We start from the raw sequence: 21,926 nt of genomic DNA on the forward strand, positions 1-21,926 counted from the left end.
ATGCATGAGTAGTTTAGAGACTAAAACAACATCAGAGGGAGGATGATGGAACACACAGAAACGTTGGTTTAGAACCTAAGACGCCCTGAGCTTAGTGGGGGTGCCCCACTCTGCCTCCTTAACACTGCCATCTGGCAAGGTTTTCCTTGTGATTAATGAGCAACCACTGTACAGCATCACCAGAATGCAAACAACTCCAATTACCAATGGAGCTAAACCATAATTACCATGCAAATGATTTCAATAATGTAACAGAATGGAATATCTGGTCATTACAGGGCAGACAATTCACAATGTTAATTGGGGTGAGTCTGTTTTCAGAGAGTAAATAATATTAACAGTAAAATAAATCCAAACTAATATTGGGTTTGACTTTGCTCATAATCAAGGGGAACGGTCTACTTCAGAAATTACATTCACACTACAAAGACAAACAACACGGCTTCCGTCTCCATCAGAGGGAAAATGATCGGGAGTGAAAGTATTGCAGAAGAAAACGAAAGTGGGATGAGATGTAGGATTTGAGAGAAGAGGTCAGCAACTGAAGGTCTTTAGGACAGAAGCTGGACAGGGAAACAGACAACCTTCCATTCCCAGAGTCTCCCAAATATACTTGGGGCAGGAGGTGATGGTCAAGAACTTGAGGAACAGGGGAGAAAAAAGAGAAAAAAACTGTGGGTAAGTCACCCCTATTTTTTTTTTTTTTTAATTTCTGTAGTTGTAGATGGACACAATACCTTTATTTTATTTATTTATTTCATGTGGTGCTGAGGATCAAACTCAGTGCCTCACACGTGCTAGGCAAGTGCTTTACCACTGAGCCACAAACCCAGCTCCAGTAAGTCACACCTTAAATCCCATTTTCCTCCCGTTCTTTATTTCTTTATACAGGTTCTTACTGTTGTTGCCATTTTTTTGAAGTCAAGTCCCCAGTTTAATTATTTCTGCCTTGACCTCTAAGGGCATTCAGAATAAATGAAGAAGTAAATAAGAACCAAGCCACAAAGACAGGAGCACTCCACTTTGAAGACTGAAATGAGAACGGAAGGTCAGATCTGAGATGGCCAAGGCCACCAGTCAGATGGTTTTGCACAAAACCTCCGCCCTCTTATGGACAAATGGGACTTCAAGGCCACCAGTAGACAGTAGAAGCTATTCAGGGACATAAGGCCTGTTAGTCTATCTGTGTTCTTTTTAAATGCATATTAATTGCACAGAATAGGGGGATTTACTGCGGCCTATCTGTACATACATTAGCAAACCTTGATCATATCCACTCCCAGGTTATCTTCCCTTCCCTCCCTTCCCCCTTCTCCGGATCCTCTTCCTTTTCTCTAATATTCTCCCTTCTACTTTCATATTATCTTTTCTCCCCCTACCGCCCTGGATTCTGCCTATGAGAGGAAACGTGATCTTTCTCCTTTTTTATTTATTTGGCTTATTTCAGTTAGCAGAATGATCTCCATTTCCATCCATTTTCCTGCAAATGGCAAAATTTTGTTCTTATTATGGCTGAATAAATTAATTAAATATAAATAAATATACATATATAAATATGTGTAAATTAATATATGTAATATATAAATATATATTATATAGTATATATAAATTAATAAATATATATATAGTCTATTGATGGGCACCTTGACCGTTATGAATTGGGCTGCAATAAAGCACAGGTGTGCAGGCTTTAGTTCCCCAAGTATATACCTAAGAGTGGTATACAGCAGATCATGTGGTAGTTCTATTTTTAGTTGTTTGAGAAATCTCCACAAGGGATTCCATAGTGGTTGTAGCAATTTGCATTCTCACCTATAGTGTATAAGGGTTCTTTTCTCCCTGCATTCTTACCAGCATTTATTGAATTTTTATATTCTTGATGACAGCCATTCTAACAAGGGTGAGATGGAATCTCAGTAGAGTTTGAATTTGCATTTCCCCGATGGCTACGATGCTGAGCATCTTTCACACAATTATTCACCATTTGTTCTTCTGTCTGTTCAGTTCAGTTGCCCAGTTATTGATTGTGCTATTTGTTATTTGGTGTTACATTTTTGAATTCTTTATATATTCTGGATGTTAATCCTTTGTCAGAAGAGTAGCTGACAAATATTTTATTCTACTCTGTAAGCTGTCTCTTAATTTCGTTGTTTCCTTTGCTGTGCAGAAGCTTTTTAACTTGATGCAACCCCATTTGTTGATTCTTGCTATTATTTCCTGAGCTTTTGGAGTCCTATTCAGGACTTCATTGCCTGTGTCTATGACCCAAAGTGTTTCCCCTACAGCAATGACAAAGTTTCAGGTCTTATACTTCGGTCTTTGATTCAGTTGGAATGGATTTTGTGCAGGTTGAGAGAGAGGATCCAGTTTCAGTCTTCTGCATATGTCTGTCCTCTTTCCCCACACCATTTGTTAAAGAGGCTGTCTTTTCTCCATCTTATGTTTCTTGCACCTTTGTCAAGAATCAGACCACTATGGTTGCATGGATTTATTTATGTGTCCTCTATTCTATTCCATTGGTCTGTGTGCCTTCCTTTACTTCAGTACTATGCTGCTTTTGTTACTATAGCTCTGTGGTATTTTTTGAAAGCGGATATTGTGATTCCCCAGCATTGCTTTTTGCTGGGTCTTTTGTGCTTCCCTATGAATTTTAGGATTGTTTTCTTTAATTTTATGAAGAAAGTCTTTTGTATTTTGATGGGAATTACATTGAATATATAAATTGCTCTCATTAACATGACCATCTTAACATTAATTCTGCCAATCCATGAACATGGAAGGTTTTTTTCATCTTCTAGTGGTTTCTTCAATTTCTTTCTGAAGTGTTCTACAATTTTCATTGTAGAGGCCTTTCACCTGCTTGATTAAATGTATTCCTAGGTTTTTTTTTAAAAACTATTGAATGAAATTATCTTCCTGATAATTTCTTTCTCAGCGGGTTTGGTTTTTGGTGTAAAGAAAAACTGTTGATTTTTTGTGTTAATTTTGTATCCTACTACTTTGCTGAATTTGTTTATCAAACCTAAAATTCTTCTGGTGGAGTCTTTAGGGTCTTCTGAGTTAGGATCTGCAAATAGGGATAATTTAACTTCTCCCTTTCCTACTTGTATCCCTCTTATTTCTTTCTCTTGCCTAATTGCTCTGGTTAAAATTTCAGTAATATATTAAGTAACAATGGTGAGACTGGACATCCCCATCTCATTCCTGATTTTAGAAAGAATGTTTTCAGGTTTTCCCCTTTCAGTATATTGCTGGCAGTGGGTTTGTTGTGTATAGTCTTTATTATTTTGAGGTTAAGCTCCTTTTATACCTAGTCCCTTCGGGGCTTTTATCATGAAAGGATACCAAATTTTGTCAAAGGCTTTTTCTGTTGAGATAATCATGTGATTTTTATCTCTGATTCTATTGATGTGGCATATTATGCTTTTTGATTTGCATTTGCTGAACCATCCTTGTATCCCTGAAATGGAATCAACTGGATCACAGTGTATAATATTTTTAATGTATTATTGAATTTGGTTCACAAGTATTTTATCTAGGAATTTTTTATCTGTGTTAATCAAGGATACTAGTCTATAGAGTTTTCTCTTTTACTGGTGTCCTTATCTGGTTGGGGGTATCAGGGTGATACTGGATTTGTAGAATGAGTTTGGAAGCATTCCTCCCCTTTCTATTTCATGGGATAGTCTGGGGATCATTGATGTTAGTATTTCTTTAAGGATTTGGTAAAACTCAGCCATGAATTTGTATAGTCCTGGACTATTCTTTGTAGGGAAACTTTTTACTACCGTTTCAATCTATTACTTATCAATCTGTTTAGGTTGTTTTTTATATATCCTCTTGGTTCAATTTTGGTAGATCTTATATGTCTAGAAATTTATCCCTTTCTTCTAGATTTCCCAATTTAGTGGAATATGTTTTTAAAATAGTTTCTAATGTTTCTCTGGATTTCAGTGGCATCTGTTGTAATATCACCTTTTTCATCTCTAATTTTATTAATTTTTGTCTCCTTCCTCTCCTTCTTTTGATTAGTTTGGCTAAGCATTTATCAATCTCATTTATTTTTTCAAAGAGCCAACTCTTTGTTTAATTGATTATTTTTTTTTTAGTCTCTATCATTAATATCAGCTCTGATCTTTATTTCTTTCCTTCTGCTGATTCGGGGTTTGGTTTGTTCTTGTTTTCTAAGAGCTCCATCCTTAGGTTATTTATTTGAGATCTCTCTTACCTTTTCATGTAGGCACTCCTCCCTCACCCCTGTTTTAATCTTCTGTCTCCGCCTTTGTGGCCTATTAGAATGGCTTCAAGTCCACGTCCTTCTCACTGCCTCTTCTTCCATATTTACAGCCTCTCCTCTCCCCATTCTATAGCACATCAGTAAGAAAAAAATTGAGACTCCTCCCTGCCGCTGCTAAAGCCCCCCACTTTCCTCCTCAGATGGAGTGCCCTCTGACCCATTGTCCTAGACTCCTACCACACGGCAGAAAGCATTGCTCCAGCAGAAGCAACGTGCTTTTTGAGTTCTTGTTGCTCACTGGGTTCATCGGCTTTTTTATTGCTGTGCCAAAAGACCTGACGAGGACAAGATAGAGAAGGAAGAGTTGATTTTGGCTCATGGTTTCTGAGGTTCAGCCCATGGTCAGCTGACTCCATAGCTCTGGACCAAAGGTAAGGCAAAATATCATAGCAGAAGGGAGGAGGGGAAGCAAGCAGCTCAAGATGTGACATCCATAAAGCCAAGAGAGCTCCACTCACCAGGGACAAAATACAAACCCGAATAGCACACCCTATGACCTCCAGCCACATCCACCTACCTACAGTCACCACCCAGTTCATTCATATCTGTGGATTAATTCACTGATTAGGTTATGCCTCTCATAACCCAATCATTTCACCTCTGAAAATTCTTGCATTATCTCACATATGAACTTTTGGGGGGACACCTAATACTGAAACCATAAAACATACACGCACACAGAGCCAATTTCTGATTGTGGCTCCTCCCCTCCTACTAAGCCGGATTGTGCAGTTTCCTTTCATTTCCTGATCCACAAAACATCCCTCAAATAAATTCCCTCTTTTATATAATCTTTGAGTTTATTTTTGTTGATTTCCAAAGAGAACCCTGACCCCACCCCCCTTCTCCTAAGAAACACAAGCCAAATCTCCACAGTATCCAGTGGTGGGGTGGGAAGAAGGGCCTTGGTCATCTGCTAAATGGGAGTGGTTTCTAAAGATTGCCCTGGTCACTTTAAATGACCTGTGGGTAAAGGACCTGCTCAGATGCAGTGGAGGTTGTGGTAAAGAAACAAGCCCCAGAACTAGATCTTGTGGGTCTGAACCTCATCTCAGCTCTGCATAGCTATATGACCTTGGGCAAATTGCTTAAAAGTCAAATGGAGAAAGGAAGAATACATTCCTCTGGCGGTTTCTGTGAGAAGGAATGAGTCAAACATGTGGAATTCATAGAGCAAAGCTTGACACCAGCGAGCATTGGTAAGTGTGTAAAGCTGGGTGATTATACGTTCTGAAAAACAGTCCATGTGAGTAAGCAAATAAGACTTTTTAACAGTGCTTTAATAAACTTACTCAATACCTGTATACAAGTAGTTATGTAGCACCCAGAGTAGGGGTGATATTGTCAACATTCAAGATTTTGTCAGAAATTCTCCTTTTGAACTTCATTTAGATCCTCACATACCTAGGTTTCATTGCCCTTATTCCAGCTAAAAAAGGGGATTCAATTACCAAACACCAAAATAATTATTAAAGCATGCAGACTGTATCACTGTTCTTCTACCTGTCCCCCCAAGCCTTGTCCAGAAGAGTGGCACTGTGAATAACTGCGGAGGTGAGGAACTGGAAATTTTTGTTCACATCTGGGCCCCTCTGGCTGGGGACCCTCTCTAGTGCTCACCAGGAAGGACACCTAGAATCCAGGTTCTGATTCTCCTCCTGGCCCAGCAGGCTCTTGGAGAGCTTGTAGGAAGACTGTCTCACAAGACTTTCCTGCCCTCTCCCTTCATCTACTTCTTCTAGAAGGCCTTGGTCAGCCCCTACTGCTGCTATGTCTTGATGGGGTGGGCTTGTCCCAGCCTGTCTATGGTACTTTGTTAGCCTCTCTAAAGGTGGCCAAGTCTGTCTCTTCAGAGTAGCTTCTGAGGGAGGTTCATGTGGACCAGTTCCCAGCAACCCATGAGGGACTTGAGAGCATACCCAGCACCTGTCTAAAGTTTACCCCCTACGATGTTCAGAATTTTAAAAAGGGGCTGGTCAGTACTTGGAATGAGATGCTGTAGCTCCCACTTGCTAATTAGAGCAGAAAGTCAAAAGGCCTGTGGGTCTCACTCCCAGGTTCCCATGCATGCTGTGCTTTGCATTTGGGATGCCTAGTGCCTACACACGCCTCAGTGCAGTGTGCTAGTAGTGGACATAACCAAGGCACAGGCACATTTCCAGGCACACACAAATCAGAGGGATAGTGGCGGTTGAATAGAATCAGGTCCTTCATGTTCTTATACCAAAAGGAGACCCGGCTCACCCAGGCCTTTAGTGGAGACAAGTCCGGGTGTCCTCCTCCAGTAGAGACTGTGATGTGATCTCAATGGGCTTCTGCATTGATTGCCACCATGAGACTCCATAGAGACCTCTGCAGCACTGAGGAGGCAGAACCCAGTGGGTTCCCCTGGTAACGGGATGGCGTGGTCTCCCTCCACAGTTCTGACACAGAGCACCTTGCACCATCATAGTAAAGGCACTGAGTAGTTGATATTCTGAGTTCTGAAGACTTTCAGGTGGTGGGATCGATTGCCCAGTTCCATAAAGTACTCTGAGCAGGGTCGTTTTGACAGAATGAGCACCATCACCACCTCCATCCGCACACTAAGTTCCACACAGAATAGGGATGGGGAAGTAGGAGTAGAAGAAAAATAAGACTTGGTGGGGTGCGGTCTTTCTTCTCATTTTAAAGACTGGGCCGATGTTTCTATTTGCCATTTTAGTGCCAACACCTGAGGCAGAGTTGATTATCCACCCGGAGTCACGCAATCATTTGTTGGGAACAATCCCAAAACTAAGTTTAGTAGAAGACTAAGGCAGTTAAAAAGACAGCTTCCTCCAGTCCTGCTCATCTCAGCCCACTTCCAAGCTGAAACAAAATGACAGTCATCATCCCTTTTCTTCTGATTTTTAAAATATGATCAAGGAGTTAAGATGTATATTGAAAACCTGACAATACAAAATAGAATATGAATACATACTTACTGTGTTGCGAGGTAAACAAGAATGGTCCTTTATTCATTTCCACTGGGTAACAAGATGGACTGCAAGCTTTTCCTGAACTGCATTGTGGTGTGGTTGTTTTTTGCTTTCTGGTTTTTTGGGCTTTGCCTGGTAAAAGTAACACACACGAAAAGCAATATAGAAATGTATAAAATAAAATTTAAAAGTCCTCCCTACCTCAAGAATTGCTGGTATTTTTTTTTTTGTAGGATTTCTTTACTTTCCTCTTTACTATAAATTTTAAAAAAACTTTTACATGTATCCTCCTGTCCTCAACTTCTGACAAGTTCATAAAAGGAAAATAAGGTGTCACACTCACTTGTGGTAGACTTCAGGATGGGGAAATTTTGAGATTTGAATGGGAACTTAAAGAATAGGTAGGTTTCTGCAGGTGAAGAGGACTTGGGGAGACATTTGTATTTGGCACTGAGCAAGAGTGTTACAAATGTGTGTTGAGTGAATGAATAAATTTACAGTAAAATTCTGGACTGAAATAAATTCATAATTTTAAAAGTTTATGAATAAAAATTCCTAAAAGAAGCAAAATGAGAGAAAGAAGAAGAAAAGAAAAAAATCAGTCTCAGTGATCATGACTTGAGCATGTTGCTAAATTTCAACTGGTACAAATTATCAGTTTTAATTCTCAACTTTTCATCAGTTCTTCTTCCAGAACAATTAAAAATACTCCTCATATATATAAATGGCTGGTCGTATGCCTGTGCTTTATTTCAATTTTTAAAAGTAGATATTCTTAAGAAAAAAATGGTTACATTTTCACTTTTCATATTGTCCTTGTTTGTTTTCAAGGGATCAGCCTCATTCAATAAATTTAGGAGCTTTCTACCTTTCTGAAGTCACCGGGACAGTTTCCATAAGCCAGTGAATATCTTCCTTCATAATCTAACGGACAGTCTTCACAATCGTGAACCCCAGGTGAGTGAGTGGAGAACAGGTGTATTTTTGAACACTAATTCAGTTCTTTAATGTTAATAGGACTTTTCAGATTTTCTATATTCTCATAAGTTGGTACTTTACATCTTTCTACAAATTTAATGAAATATTTCCAAAATTTTTAGCACAAAGTTATTCACGATATCTACTTGTTCATATCTAAAAACTCTTCTGTTGTAATTCTTTTTCCATTCCTGATAATAATTATCATTTACCATTGATATTAGTTGATATTGATGATTTACCATTGATATATTAATTGCATTGATGAAAGCTTGTGTATTTTGTTAGTCTTTGTAAAGAACTAGTTTTAATGTCTGACATTCTATTTTTTTGGTTCCCATTTAATTAATTTCTGCTCTTTATTACCACTTTCTACTCTTCCTTTGAGTTTTTCTGCCATTCATTTCAAACTTCCTGGACTAAATAGGTAGTTTGTTTGTTTTGGAATTTTATATGTTCTTTCATCTAATAAATATATTAAGGTTAGAAATTTCAAGTATTGCAACAACTATATTCCATTATCATTACTGTAGTTAATTATTATTAAGTTCTAAATATTTTATAGTTTTACTATAATCTCTTCTTGAGATGTCCATTACTAGTTAATGACCATAATTTTTATTTCTTATGCTGTGAAAATTGTTTTTAGTACCTATCGAAAGCTTACTTGCATTTTGGTCCATAGTGAATTAAATTTTAGGCAGTTGCTAAGATATCTGTGACTTAGTGCATGTGCATTCTCTAATGGATGGGATCAGGGTTCTAATATGCCTATTTTATTCTACTATTCAAATTTTTTAAACTTTTTTGAAATCTCTGTTCTATCAGGTTTTGAAAAATATGTTAAACTCTCCTGTTAGTTATAAGAATATATTTATTCCTCTTTGAAATGATTTTCCTGTTGGATTAAGTATTTTGAAAGGCAATGTTTTTAGGTGCAGATGGGTTCAGAACTTGATTAGTTTCTTGTTTCTTTTATGTAATGACTCTTCTTATTCCTAACATTGCTTTTACTGCTATGAAAAAGGTAACATTAGGCTAACAGTAATAGTTAATCATTAATAGTAATAATTAAGCTGATATTAATATTGCTGTCACGGCTTCTGGGAGAAGGGCTTGTGTAGGGAACTCTGTTTTCAGAGTCGGGGGATGGCTTGGGCTTCCTGCCCGTGAGTTCAGTATCCCTCTTCTTAGGCCAGCCCCTCTGGTGAAACACGCCATGTAATTTCCATTATGCCTCTCCTGGCCCTGCAGGGAGACCCCACAGTCCAGCTGGATGAGACTCTGCCAATGGACACTTCTTCATTGGCTACAGACCCTGCCCCTCCCATTAAACTGTAGCTCCTCTCCTCTCCGTCCCATCTCAGCCTTCTTTAGCTCTCTTACCAGCACAGGGAGCACATCACAGTGCCTGTCAGTGCCATCAGTGGCCATTGAGATACTTGGGCCTACGCTCAGTCCTGGTGTGAAGAAGCTCAAGGGCAAGGAAAGCCTACTGGACCGATCTAGGTGTGTGTTTCCTATATAAAGTGAGGAAGGCATATTTTTTTAGAAGTCTGAGGTCATTTCTAGCTCAGGAGAATGTCAAGAGACCAAGGCTCTGCTTGCAGTAAGGGAGTCTGCTTTTCATGCTTGGAAATTTCAAATACTAAGTACTTTACTAAGAAATTTAATAAATCCCCAGCATTAGTCCTAAAAGGACTCAGTGATGGGGAATGGCGAGAGATGCCGGGAGATAGAAAATACTTACTGGGATGCAGCCTGGACAAGCAGGAGCAATTTTCTTCAAAGAAACTCTCAAATTAATGATGACTATTTTTCCAGAAAGTTCTTTCTTCTGAACTGCCATATCTCTGAGAAAAAAAAAAAAAATGGCAGTTCTTAATACAAGGCGCACTAGCTATAAACATAAAACATTTTTCAAATACAACATGCCTTTAGCCTTTCAAAAAATCTAACAAAACAGCTTTCTATCGGTTAAAGAAAACGTTTTAAGTATATGCTATATAGACCTCCTGTTTTCTAGGAAAACACATGCAAGTGTTTTTACCCTCAAATGTTACATAAATTTGGGAGAATTATAAATTTTAGCAAAATTCAGATACAAAACACACAAATCTGCAATCTCTAGCGTGGTGTTCCTGCTTCCTTATCGTCAAACCATGAAATCACTAGATGGCAGCATGTAATAACAAATAATGACATTGCAAGCTTATGGATATTAACTGAAAAGCTACTTTAAGACCAACATCCGCCTTTGAAAGATCCTAAACAATAGAAAACTTTTCAGTCCTTCTCATCTTCACTTCACAGGATGGTGGGCCGATCAGAGGTGCTTTTCTTTCCCTTTACACGTTCACACTTTCTGTTCTACATAAAAGTTCTTGAGACGAAAATGTAGTGGATAGGATTCTGTAAAACATCTTTTCTTCTTTTATACTTACATAAACTACAGGAAAACTCATCTCTATGCAAAGAGGTTTTACTTAATAGATAATAAAACCAGTTATAATTAAGCCTTTCTCAAGGTCAGATCTTACTTAGCAAGGTCAGGAATTTATTTGGCAACTAATTATCTAAAAAAGAAAACTAAACTTTTAGCCCTAGGGGTAATTACCAATGCAACTGAGAAATTTAAGGTCTTAGGTAGCAAATTGGCACTCTACCAATCTAGGAAATAGACATATTTTGCTTGGCCTGAATTTGTGTGTGTGTGTGTGTGTGTGTATGTGTGTGTGTGTGCATGTGTGTTAAGAATTACCCATATTCTGATCTTATTCCTAGGTCTTTGATCTCCTTTAAGTTGACTTTTGTGCAGAGTGAGAGACGGTGTTTCATTCTTCTACGTATGTATATCCAGATTTCCTAGCAACATTTGTTAAAAAGACTGGTTTTTTTTTTTTTTTCTCCAAAGTATGCTTTTGGCACCTTCGTCAAGTATCAGATGACTGCATCCATCTGGGCTTGTCTGTGTCTTCTATTCTATTTCACTGGTCTTCGTGTTTGTTTTGCTCTTTTGTTACTATAGCTCTGAAGTATAATTTGAGATTAGGTATTGTGATGCTTCCAGCATGCTCTTTGTCATTCTGGGGCTTTTATTTTTCCAAATGAATTTTAGGACTCTTTTTTTTTTTTTCTAGTTCTGTAAAGAATGCCATTGGTATTTTGATGGGGATTGCATTTAATCTGTATATTGTCTTTGGAAGTATGGTCATTTTGATAATATTAATTCTGCCTATCCAAGAACATGGGCGGTCTTTCCATCACCCAAGATCTTTTTCAATTTCTTCAGTGTTCTGTAGTTTTCATTATAGAGGTCTTTTACCTCCTCGGTTAGATTTATTCCCAAGTTTGTTTCTGCTGCTGCTGTTGTTATTGTTTGTTTTTTGAGTCATTGTGAATGGTATAATTTTCCTGATTGCTTTCTCATCAGGTTCATTTTTGGAGTATAGGAAAGCTATTGACCAGAAACTTTGCAACCGCTAAAAGAAAACATCAACACTCCAACAGACTGATCCAATGGTCAACTTCCTCAACAAGATACCAAAAGCTAAGAAATAAAACCAAGAATCAACAGCATGGTATTGGCATCAAAATAGACACGAAGACCAATGAAATAGAATAGATAACACAGACAAACCCACAAACTTACAGTCATCTGATACTTGACAAAGGTGACAAAAATGTATGTTGGAGAAAAGACCACCTTTTTAACAAAGGGTGCTGAGGAAAGAGGACATCCATATGCAGAAGAATGAAACTAGATCCCTATCTCTCACCCTGCCCCAAAGCCAACCCAGAGTAGATCAAAGACTTAGAAATTAGACCAGAAACTTTGCAAGTGCTACAAGAAACTTCAACTTGTTGGTACCCGCACCAACTTCCTTAACAGGACCCCAAAAGTTCAAGAAATAAATTCAAGAATTAATAAGTGGGATGCCATCAAATTAAAAGGCTTCTGCAAAGCAAATGAAACAAGAACATGAAGAGAGAGCCCAAAGGATGGGAGAAAAAATTTACCAGCTATTCCTCTGACAGGGAATGAATATTCAGAATACATAAAGAACTCAAAAATCTCAACGCTACAGAAACAAATAACTTTCTTATGTTTATATATGAATACAGAACCAGTGTAACTCACATCATGTACAACCCCAAGAATGGGCATTTATTCTCCATGTATGTAAGATATGTCAAATATATTCTACTGTCATGAATAACTTAAAAGAACAAACAAGAATAGATGCAAGCATATGTGATCCATTGACTTTTGCTAAAAATGCCAAGAAAAACCAATGAGAACTGTCTTTTTAGTAAATGGTATTGAACAACTGACTATTCATCTGCAAATAAATACATATAATAACCTCAATTCTTAACTCACTATACTATATAATTAGCTCAAAATTAATGAGAACTAAAGATAAAAAGCTATAACTGTAAAACTTCTATAAGATAAAAAATAGTTTCTATAAGAATGCACAAAAGAGAAATCTTACAAACTTGGAAATAGGCTAAGATTTCTTCAATTAGAATTAAAAAGAACATGCCATAAAAGAAAAATTGACAAATATGACCTTGTCAAAATTAAAAATGGATCCCTATGATTGGGGATGAGGGACATTATATGCAAAGGGGCAGGAGAGAATTTTTTTAGGCAATGTAGTCAAAACTGTGTGTGATTGTGCTGGTGATTGCTTAGCTGAATATGTGTTTGAAACGCATAGACATGTACCACAATAGAGACAACCAGTTAGTGGGCCTGGCAGGGGGTAGGGAGGATGTAGAAGGGAGATAGCCTAGTAACAGCACCCCTGCAGTTGTTGTCTGCAACTTGCCTTTGATTCATGATACATGATTCTGGTTGCTATGTCCCAGTTTTCTGCACAAGATGCATGAAGGAACAGTCCAAATAGCAAAGAATTCTCATTTCTCCAGCTACAAATACTTCACACTTCAATCACTTTTAATCTAAAAATGCTCTGATTTTTGCATCTGCTTTTCTATCAACCTGACTGCTGCACTGGTACAAGATACCATCCTGAGGTTTCATACATGTGTGTGCACATGTGAGTACCTGTGTGTGTGTGTGTGTGTGTGTGTGTATAGTTATTTCATGATTTTTAAAATTTCTTTGGGCTTACCAAAGAATCTCCGCAGCCACAAGCCTGATATCGCAAACAATGAAGCCATAACGTTTAATTACCATAAAAAATTTAGGGCAGAGTTCATGACATATTTATTCCTAGAGTCATATTTTCACCAAATGAACAAGGTCCAAGAGAAGGTGGAAAGGACAGGGCCAAGCACACAAGCGGGGAGACTGGCTCTGGGTAAAACTCAGAGGTCCCGCTCATGGTGACAGGAAGAAAGATGGGCTGCAACTGGTAGCATTTTGAGGGGTTTGCTATGAATTTGGAAATGACATGGACTGGGCACAGTGAGGGCTTCAAGGAATTGAGCAAAGCCTGCAAGAACCACTGTGAGGCATTGAACACAAAGTCACAACAGAAGAGCATGCTGGGTCTCCTCAGGACTGACTGATCAGAAGTCTGAACTGCCAAAACATGTCTCCTCTGAGAGTCTTATGTGGGCTCTTTGCCCTTCACATGTAGGAATTGGAACATTTTGAAATAGCAGAATGGTGTGTGTGTGTGTGTGACATTATAGGTCTCCGGACGGTGAGAATGTGCAGGTATTACTATCTTTCTGTTACTATAGGTCCCTAAGTCTTCTCTTTTGAGGTTTAACATCTTAACCTACAACTCTCTCTCAAAGAGTCTTCATGTGGCCACTTTCGCAGCTTTCTCTTGGATGAAGATAACAACAACAACAGAAACAAAAACATAATTCTTCATTTTATCTTGTGAAGGTTGACTTATATGGCAACCTGGCAGGACCAAAGTGCCCAGAGAGCTCATCAAATGTTATCCTGGATGTTTCTGTGAAGGTGTTCTCAAATGAGGTGACATTCCAATTGGTGGACTTGGGGTGAAGCTGTTGCCCTCCATAATGTGGGTAGACCCTCACGCAATCAGGGTCTTAATGGAACAAAACCTGATCTTCACCAAGCAAGAAGGAATCTGCCAGAGAAGGCCTTCAGACTCAAACTGCAATGCTTCCTTGGGTCTTCGACATCCTGGCCTACACAAACAGATTTTGAACCCACCAAGACTCTACCACACAGAATTCATGTATTGGAATCTTAATCCCCAATATAACTGTGTTGAGAGATGGAAACTAATGGGAGGTGTTAGGTCTTGGGAGTCTGCTGCATTAACTCAGTTAATGCCCTTATGAACAAGCCTTTAGGAGAAGACTTGATTTCTTGCACACTTGCCTTTCTCCTTCCGCCAAGTGATCACATGCACAAAGGCCCTTGCCAGAGGCTGGTACCTTGATTTTGGACTTCCCAGTCTCCAAAATTGTGAACCAGCACATTTCTGTTCATTATAAATTATCCAGTTCCAATTATTCTGTTACAGCAGCACAAAAATGACTAATATATACATTTATTTAAAAGGTTTCACATAAGCTCTCCAGTAAGTAGATACTAGAAGCCATTTGTGCTAATCACTCTCTGTAGCCTTTCAAACTACGTTCACTTGAAAAGTAGCATAATTAACCATTACATATATACTTTCCTGTTTCTTCTTGATAGCTATAATTTCCTTTCCCCACAGAGGCCATTGAAACTTCGTGGTATCTAGTATCTTGATGAAGGCTTTCAAAGAGTTGTACAGTGATATGTTAAGACTCAATTCATGGTAGCAGTTTTAAAGATAATTAGTGACCAGGAGCTTATTATCCCCCAACTTTTCCATTCATCTTCAAATAAGTTGCTTTTTAAAAAAAATACCGCAGGGCTTCTAACACAATAACAAAGATTATTTTAAAGGTGAACTGGAAATTCAGCATCCAATCTATTGCAAATGAAGAGGACTTTTCTGGAACAAAAATGACTAATAATGTATTATCAAGAGCAATAACAGCTAGGCTGATGCAATTGGCAACTCACCCACGTATTTCCAAAAACAGCCTGCCTTTTATAGGTTGTGAGGTAATGCTGGGCTCCTTCTTCCACTCAGCTTTTAGGGTCTTTTCGATGACCCAGCTTATTGATAGATCAATACCTTCAAGCCAACTAGTCCTTGTTCCTGTTTGGGATGGGAAGTGAACTGAGAAATAGTACACAAAGGATATATTCTCTCTCCTTGCTACTCTATTTCTGCAGGATTTCATGCTGAGGACAGGGCTCCTCAGATGGCAAGCTCTTGCACAGAAGTCCAATTATTAAGAATGAAATTGTCTTATACTTGTAAAATGGCTGCCCCACTATGCTAACCCCTCCGTTTCGTATTCTCTTTCTCTTCCCTGGTCCTTTCTTGGGACTCCCCCAAGACCTATCCATAATTTCTAGCCAAAGAGATAATACATGGCAGATTCAGGGACTCCAGAAACCACTCTTGAGCATTTATCCATTTGGTCAGTACCAGGTCCCACAATTGCTAAATATTCTAAATATCATATCTGTGATCAGAAAGCTGATAAGTAGGTATGATTCTTTTTATTTTTTAAAACAGAGTCTTCTAATCAATCTATTTTGTTGAAGATATTAGTAATAAAAAAGAAATGAACATTTTATAGCAATCTACACTTGGTAATTTTTCCAATACATTAACATATTGAATAATTATTTATTGAGCCCTACCATGTTTTATTCATTTTTAAGTGTCAATGTTTTTTTCTTTTTTTAAATTTGCTCTTTTTAGTTAAACATGACAGTCGGATATATTTTGACATACCTTACATACATGGAGCATAAGTGCCCATTCTTGGGCTTGTACACAATGCGGAGTTACACTGGTTGTGTATTCATCTATGAACAGAGGAAAGTTATGTCTGATTCATTCTATTGTCTTTCCCATCCCCCCAACGTGCCCTGTCCAATCTGGTGAACCTTCCCACTCGCCACCCCCACAGCTTATTGTGAGTCAGCATCCACGTGTCAGAGAAATTATTCAACCTTTGGTTTTTTGGAATTGGCTTATTTCATTTAGCATGATAGTCTCCCATTCCATTCATTTACTGGCAAATACCATAATTTCGTTCTTCTTTAAGACTGAGTAATATTCCATTGTGTATATGTACTACATTTTCTTTATCCATTCATCTATTGAAGGGTACCTAGGTTGGTTGCATAGCTTAGCTATTGTGAATTAAGCTGCGATAAACATTGATGTGGCCACATCAGTATGCTGATTTTAAGTCCTTTGGGATAACTGGGTCAAATGGTGGTTCCATTCCAAGTTTTCTGAGGAATCTCCATACTGCTTTGCAGAGTGATTGCACCAATTTGCAGTCCCACCAGCAATGTATGAGTGCACCTTTTGCCCCACATCCTCACCAATATTTATTGTTGCTTGTATTCTTGATGATTGCCATTCTGACTAGAGTGAGACGAAATCTCAGTGTAGTGTTAATTTGCATTTCTCTAATGGCTAGTGATGTTGAGCATTCTTTCATTTATTTGTTGACTGATCGTGTTACTTCTGTGAAATGTATCCTCAGTTCCTTTGCCCACTTATTGATTGGGTTATTTGGTTTCTGGTATTAAGTTTTTTGAGTTCTTTGTATATCCCAGAGATTAATGCTCTATCTGAGGTGCAGTTGGCAAAGGTTTTCTCCCATTCTGTAGGCTCTCTGTCCACATTCTTGATTGTTTCCTTTGCTGTGAAGAAGGTTTTTAGTTTGCTACCATCCCATTTGTTGATTCTTGAATTTACCTCTTGTGCTTCAGAAGTCTTGTTGAGGAATTTGGTTCCTAAGCCAACATGATGGAAAGTTGGAGCAGTACCAAATTTTAAGCACAGCTCTATGTATTCATTCTCTCTCTCTCTCGCTCTCGCTCTGACCAAAAAGAAAAGAAAAAGAAAAAAAAAGAAAAGAAAAGAAAAGGAAAAGGAAAAGAAAGGAAAAAACACACCACAGACTAGGCAATATGTAAACAAAAGACACTTATTTCCCATGGCTCTAGAGGTTGGGAAGTCCAAGATAAAGGGGATAAAATGATTGGAGTCTGGTGAAGCCTGGGTGTTGGCCTGCAAGATGGTTCCTGGTTGCTGCATCCTTCAAGAGGGACAAATGCTGTGCCCTCCCACCTTCATAGGGACAGAAGAGCAAGAACGTGCTTCCTTCAACCAGGACCCCTTTTATAAAGCAGTTAATTACCTCCCAAAGGTCACACCTCTTAGTTCTGTTGCATTGGAGACTAAATGTCAGCATACCCTGGGAGAGGACACAAACATTCAAACCATAGCCCAGACTCACATAGGCATACACATCATCTATTCCTCAGGACAGCTACTTAAGTGGTACTGTGATAATTTGTCCTGGGAGTCTCAGGGATCTTAGCTAACGTTATTCTGTATGCTAGATGACGAGTCTTCTGTTAAGCACTATGCTAACTTAGTCCACCACAATATCTGTATCACCCCCAATAAGATACAGAAGAATTAACTGGAACCAGAAAAGCTGCATCCTTCAGGCTAAAGAGCTGGTAAGAGCAGAGCAAGGACCAGTTTGCTGATTCCAGCTTCCCCATGCTTTCTTCGTTCTTCCCTGTTCTCTTGAACTAGAAGTTGATCTTGGCAGAAGTATTGACTAACGGCACTATTGTAATCTCTAAATGGATCAAAGCAGCCCAGGCTCTGACTTTCAGCTTTAGTTTTAGCATCCCATATCTTTCACATTCCAAAAGTGTCAACTTGATACTGAAAACCACCTGATTTCCAGGAGAATCTCTGTTCCAATTTCTCTTTGGTAAATCTCATCTTTAAAGGATGGGAATGTGGCAATCCTAATACATGTTTTCTGTATTTTTCTTGTAGATCATGTTTAAGATTTAAATATTGACACTTCAACTGCCTAGGGTCATTATAGAACAGAGGGGAGACCTGCCCTGATTCTCGCCCCTCCACCCACTTCTCTGTAGCCTTGTCTGGAGGAGAATGCCGGAGCCCACACTTTGAGGACAAGGGCCAGTCTACCTTAATGTGTTCATAGCCACTAACCTAGTGTCTAGAAAGTGAGAAAACAAAAAATATTGTTTGAATACAGAAATTTCTATGGGTGAGAAATGATGCTAGTTATTTTTTCTGTTTTATAAAAATTTATTCCAAACTGTTATTTACTTTTTTATCCATATTTTATTATGATATTCACCTACTATGCAGTTTACCCATTTGAAGTGTACGATTCATTGTTTTGTCGTATATTCACAGTTATGCAATCAGCCCTATAGTCAGTGTTAGAACATCTTTATCAACCCCTGAAGAAACTGCACCCATTTACAAATGGTGCATTTGAAGGTGTCCAAAAGATATAGTTGTCCTAAGTCTGTTAACTACGTGCTGTGACTCCTACAGCATACTTCTCACTTCCTCCAGGTTAAAAATCTCCATCTCTGGTGTTGGGCTTCTGGCACTTGGTTCTGTCCTGTTATTTGGCAACTCTGGTGAGCTGTTAATGGCAGACAGCACATGGCAGAGTAACTCACCTCATGAGCCAAGGATCAAAGAGGAAGAGGAAGAGGTCAGGGGTCCCCCAGGTCCCTTCAACGTCATAACCCTAATAACCTGAAGACTTCCCAGAAGGCATCTCAAAAGTCCTACCATCTCTCATTAGTGCCACCTGGGCACAAAGCCTTTCCCACATGGACCGTAGGAGGATACTACCCACATTCAAAGGAGAGCAGTAGGAAATTTGTTGTGCTTTGTAATCAGCTTTAGAACAAATTACCAAGAAACAGGAAATGTCCCATTTCCCATCATATATATGTGTATATTTAGTATCATATTTACTAGCCCATCATAATCCCATGCAAATAAACAGAACTTTCCAAAACTGACCACTAAGCAGAGACTGGAAGGGAGTGAGGCAGTGAGCCACAGGAAGTTCTGAAAGAACACCAAAAGACAAGCCTGTGAATCTGAAGTCTAAAGATATTCAGAATAAATGATGGTAAATAATTATGCCTCTTCTTTCTATGTGTTTATGATACTGAGTTACATACAAATAAGATATTACAAAAAAATCTGTATTACAGAGATGTTCATGAAAAGGGTCTTTAGCATGATGTTTGAGTTTAGGGGATGGTGATAATTAACTGATCCTTCTCTTTAGAGTTCAAAATTAAGACATTAAGTTAGATGCATGGAGGTTGAGACATCAGCCTTAAAATTTAGAAGGGCTGAACTGGAGAGCACAGCTTCGCCTGTGCTGAACCTAGGCTTCCCGCCACCACCCACCCAGAAAGGCAGGCCGACATACCCAGGGAGAGCAAAGCCTGTCCTTGCACCCCAGCATGTGGAGAGCGGGGGCATGAAGACAGGTGGTCGGCAAGCAGATCCCAGAGCAAGACCTGCAAGGCCTGAGGAGCCAACGTCAGAGAAGGACAAACAGTCTGGGCTTTCTCTGCCTTCCACAACAGAAGAGCAAATGAGGAGACAGATGCTAACGGTGTTACTTGCACATTTTCCTTCCTTAAAAGAGGAAGGACAAGAGTCCTCCCTCCGTGGGAAGAAAGAAATGCTGTAAATGTAGTGTACCGGAAGATCACACAGAAATAAGATAACTCAGGGGTGGCAGCTTCATGGCCATTCATTTGCTCTGAGCCTGTAAAGCGTGGATTTTTTAAAGAAGGTATACAGGAAGCATCTATTGGAAAAAGAGAATGAGGGAAGACAGGAGCAGAAAGGCAGTTGTGTTTGGGGATAGGCAAGTGGCTACACTCACTTGAAAACCAAGGGTTTTGATGGGCAATAGTGGGAGACAGTGAAGAGGAATCTGGAGCCAGCTTGGGGAGGGTCCTGAAGGCGAGCCAAGGAGTTTGTACATTATTTGGCCAGGAATTGGAAGGCAATCAAAGTTTTTGAGTAGGAAGGGAACATAATTATGGCAATGCTCTAAGAAGATTAAGTGGGCAGCAGGGTGCTGAATATATTATCTGGGGAGAGTTTGGAAGCAGGAAGATTAGTTAGAGGCTCCGGCACGAGCTGGAAGTGGAAGTAACGTTAATTAGGGTCATCACAGTGGGCCTGGAAGGCCAATGACATCACTGTAGTGCTTTAGAGCTCACAGAGTTCATGTGGCATTAATTACCTCATGTGATACGGCACTCGTGGGAAGTAAGTAGCTCAATGATAAACACCCCGTAAGACAGCTTGCACTCAGCGAACGCTAATTGAATAAACACAAGGAAGACTCGAAAGGGTTCTGAGACTGCACACAACAAGGAACTCGAGCAGGGAGTCAAGGATGACTTACCACCTGCAGTAGAATAATTCATTTATACATCAAGCACTTATCAGGCTCTTACTATCTTCTAGGAATGTTCCAGATGCTGGGGTTATAACAAAGAACACAACAGACGCAGGCCTGACCCTCAGGGAGCTCATATGCCAATGAGAAGCAAGGACACAGAGTTACATGAAAATATCAAGCAGCATGTGGTCAAGGAAGACAAATCAGGGGGAGGAGAGGGGGGACGGAGCTCTTTTTAGATAGTATGGTTGTAGAAGCCCTCTTTCCAGAAGTGACGCCTCAGCAGAGACTGGAATGAAGTGAGAGGGGGCCACAGAAAGTTCTAGAGGAAGAGTATTCAGGACAGAGAGAACAGCAAGGTACCTGCCCTGGTACCTGTCTGGTGCATTCTGGAGACCACAAGCATACCTGTGAAGAGTCAAAGAAGGGAAGATGGCGGAAAACGAGTCCAGAAAGACTGTCAAAGTCCAAGTCCTGGAGAGCCTCGTAAGCCTTCTGTGTCACACACAATCACTCGAGGAGGGGCAAGAATGGACATAGATCAGTGAGAAGCACCACTCGAGTCCAGCAAGGCAAGATGGCAACTTGGGCAAATGTGGACAGCAAGAGAAGATGGAAAATGGCCAGAGTCCAGATATAGGATAAGGCAGTTTTTAGGCTGTTTTATTGGATTAGACGTGTAGTGGGGAAAAAAAAAGAGAGAGAGAGAAATTAAGGTGTTAAGGTCTGTGCTCTCTGTGGATGGGTAAATGGCCAAGCCGTTACAGAGATGGGGAATAGTGGGCCAAGAATCACCATTTTTGCTTGGAACCTATTGTACGTGACGCGCTTGATGAACACTCAAGTTAGGAGCAGTAAAGCAAGGATGTGAACCTGGAGTTAGGGGAGGAAGTCAGGGTCAGGGATATAATTTGAGATGTCTTCATTTTCAAGAAAATGAGGGCACAGTGGTACAGGCCTGTAGCCCCAGTTACTCAGGAGAAGAATCACTTAAGCCCAGAATTCTCAAGTCAGCTTTGCCAGTAACACTGTGAGAGCAAATCTCTATAGGAGGAGGAGGAGGAGGAGGAGGAGGAGGAGGGGGGAGGAGGGGGAGGGGGAGGAGGGGGAGGAGGAGGAGGAGGAGGAGGGGAAAAAGAGCAAACAACAAAAACCAAGAAGGCAGGAAAGAGAAGCAGTTTACACACTATTGAGTATTAAGTACTAACTTTGTGTTAAGCAATTTACTGTAGGGCAGCGGGGTACAGGAATCAGAGACAGTCCTTCTATTCAAAAGGTTCACAGTCCAATTGGGAATACAAGCAAGTAAACAACCAATGAAACTACAAGGTTATCAGTTCTATAACAGAGGTTTCCAGGGAATGCTA

General features: G+C 39.5%; 2 long non-coding RNA genes across 2 annotated transcripts in view; one reads left to right on the plus strand and one right to left on the minus strand.

The window, feature by feature from the left end:
* The first annotated feature begins 394 nt into the window (after window positions 1-394).
* Window positions 395-12,427, plus strand: LOC306669985. The gene is made up of 4 exons (XR_013766276.1): window positions 395-678; window positions 8,089-8,214; window positions 11,020-11,081; window positions 11,669-12,427. It is a non-coding gene; the product is annotated as an uncharacterized lncRNA (long non-coding RNA).
* The window catches only part of LOC306669986, a 35,944-nt gene continuing 19,121 nt past the window's right edge, over window positions 5,104-21,926 (minus strand). The window contains exons 2-3 of the long non-coding RNA XR_013766277.1: window positions 9,622-10,088; window positions 5,104-7,389 (exon numbers count right to left, since the gene is read on the minus strand). This is a non-coding gene — a long non-coding RNA (uncharacterized lncRNA). The remainder of the gene's footprint in view (window positions 7,390-9,621; window positions 10,089-21,926) is intronic.

Source organism: Sciurus vulgaris (genome assembly GCF_902686455.1).
Source record: "Sciurus vulgaris genome assembly, chromosome: 9".
NCBI lineage: Eukaryota > Metazoa > Chordata > Mammalia > Rodentia > Sciuridae > Sciurus > Sciurus vulgaris.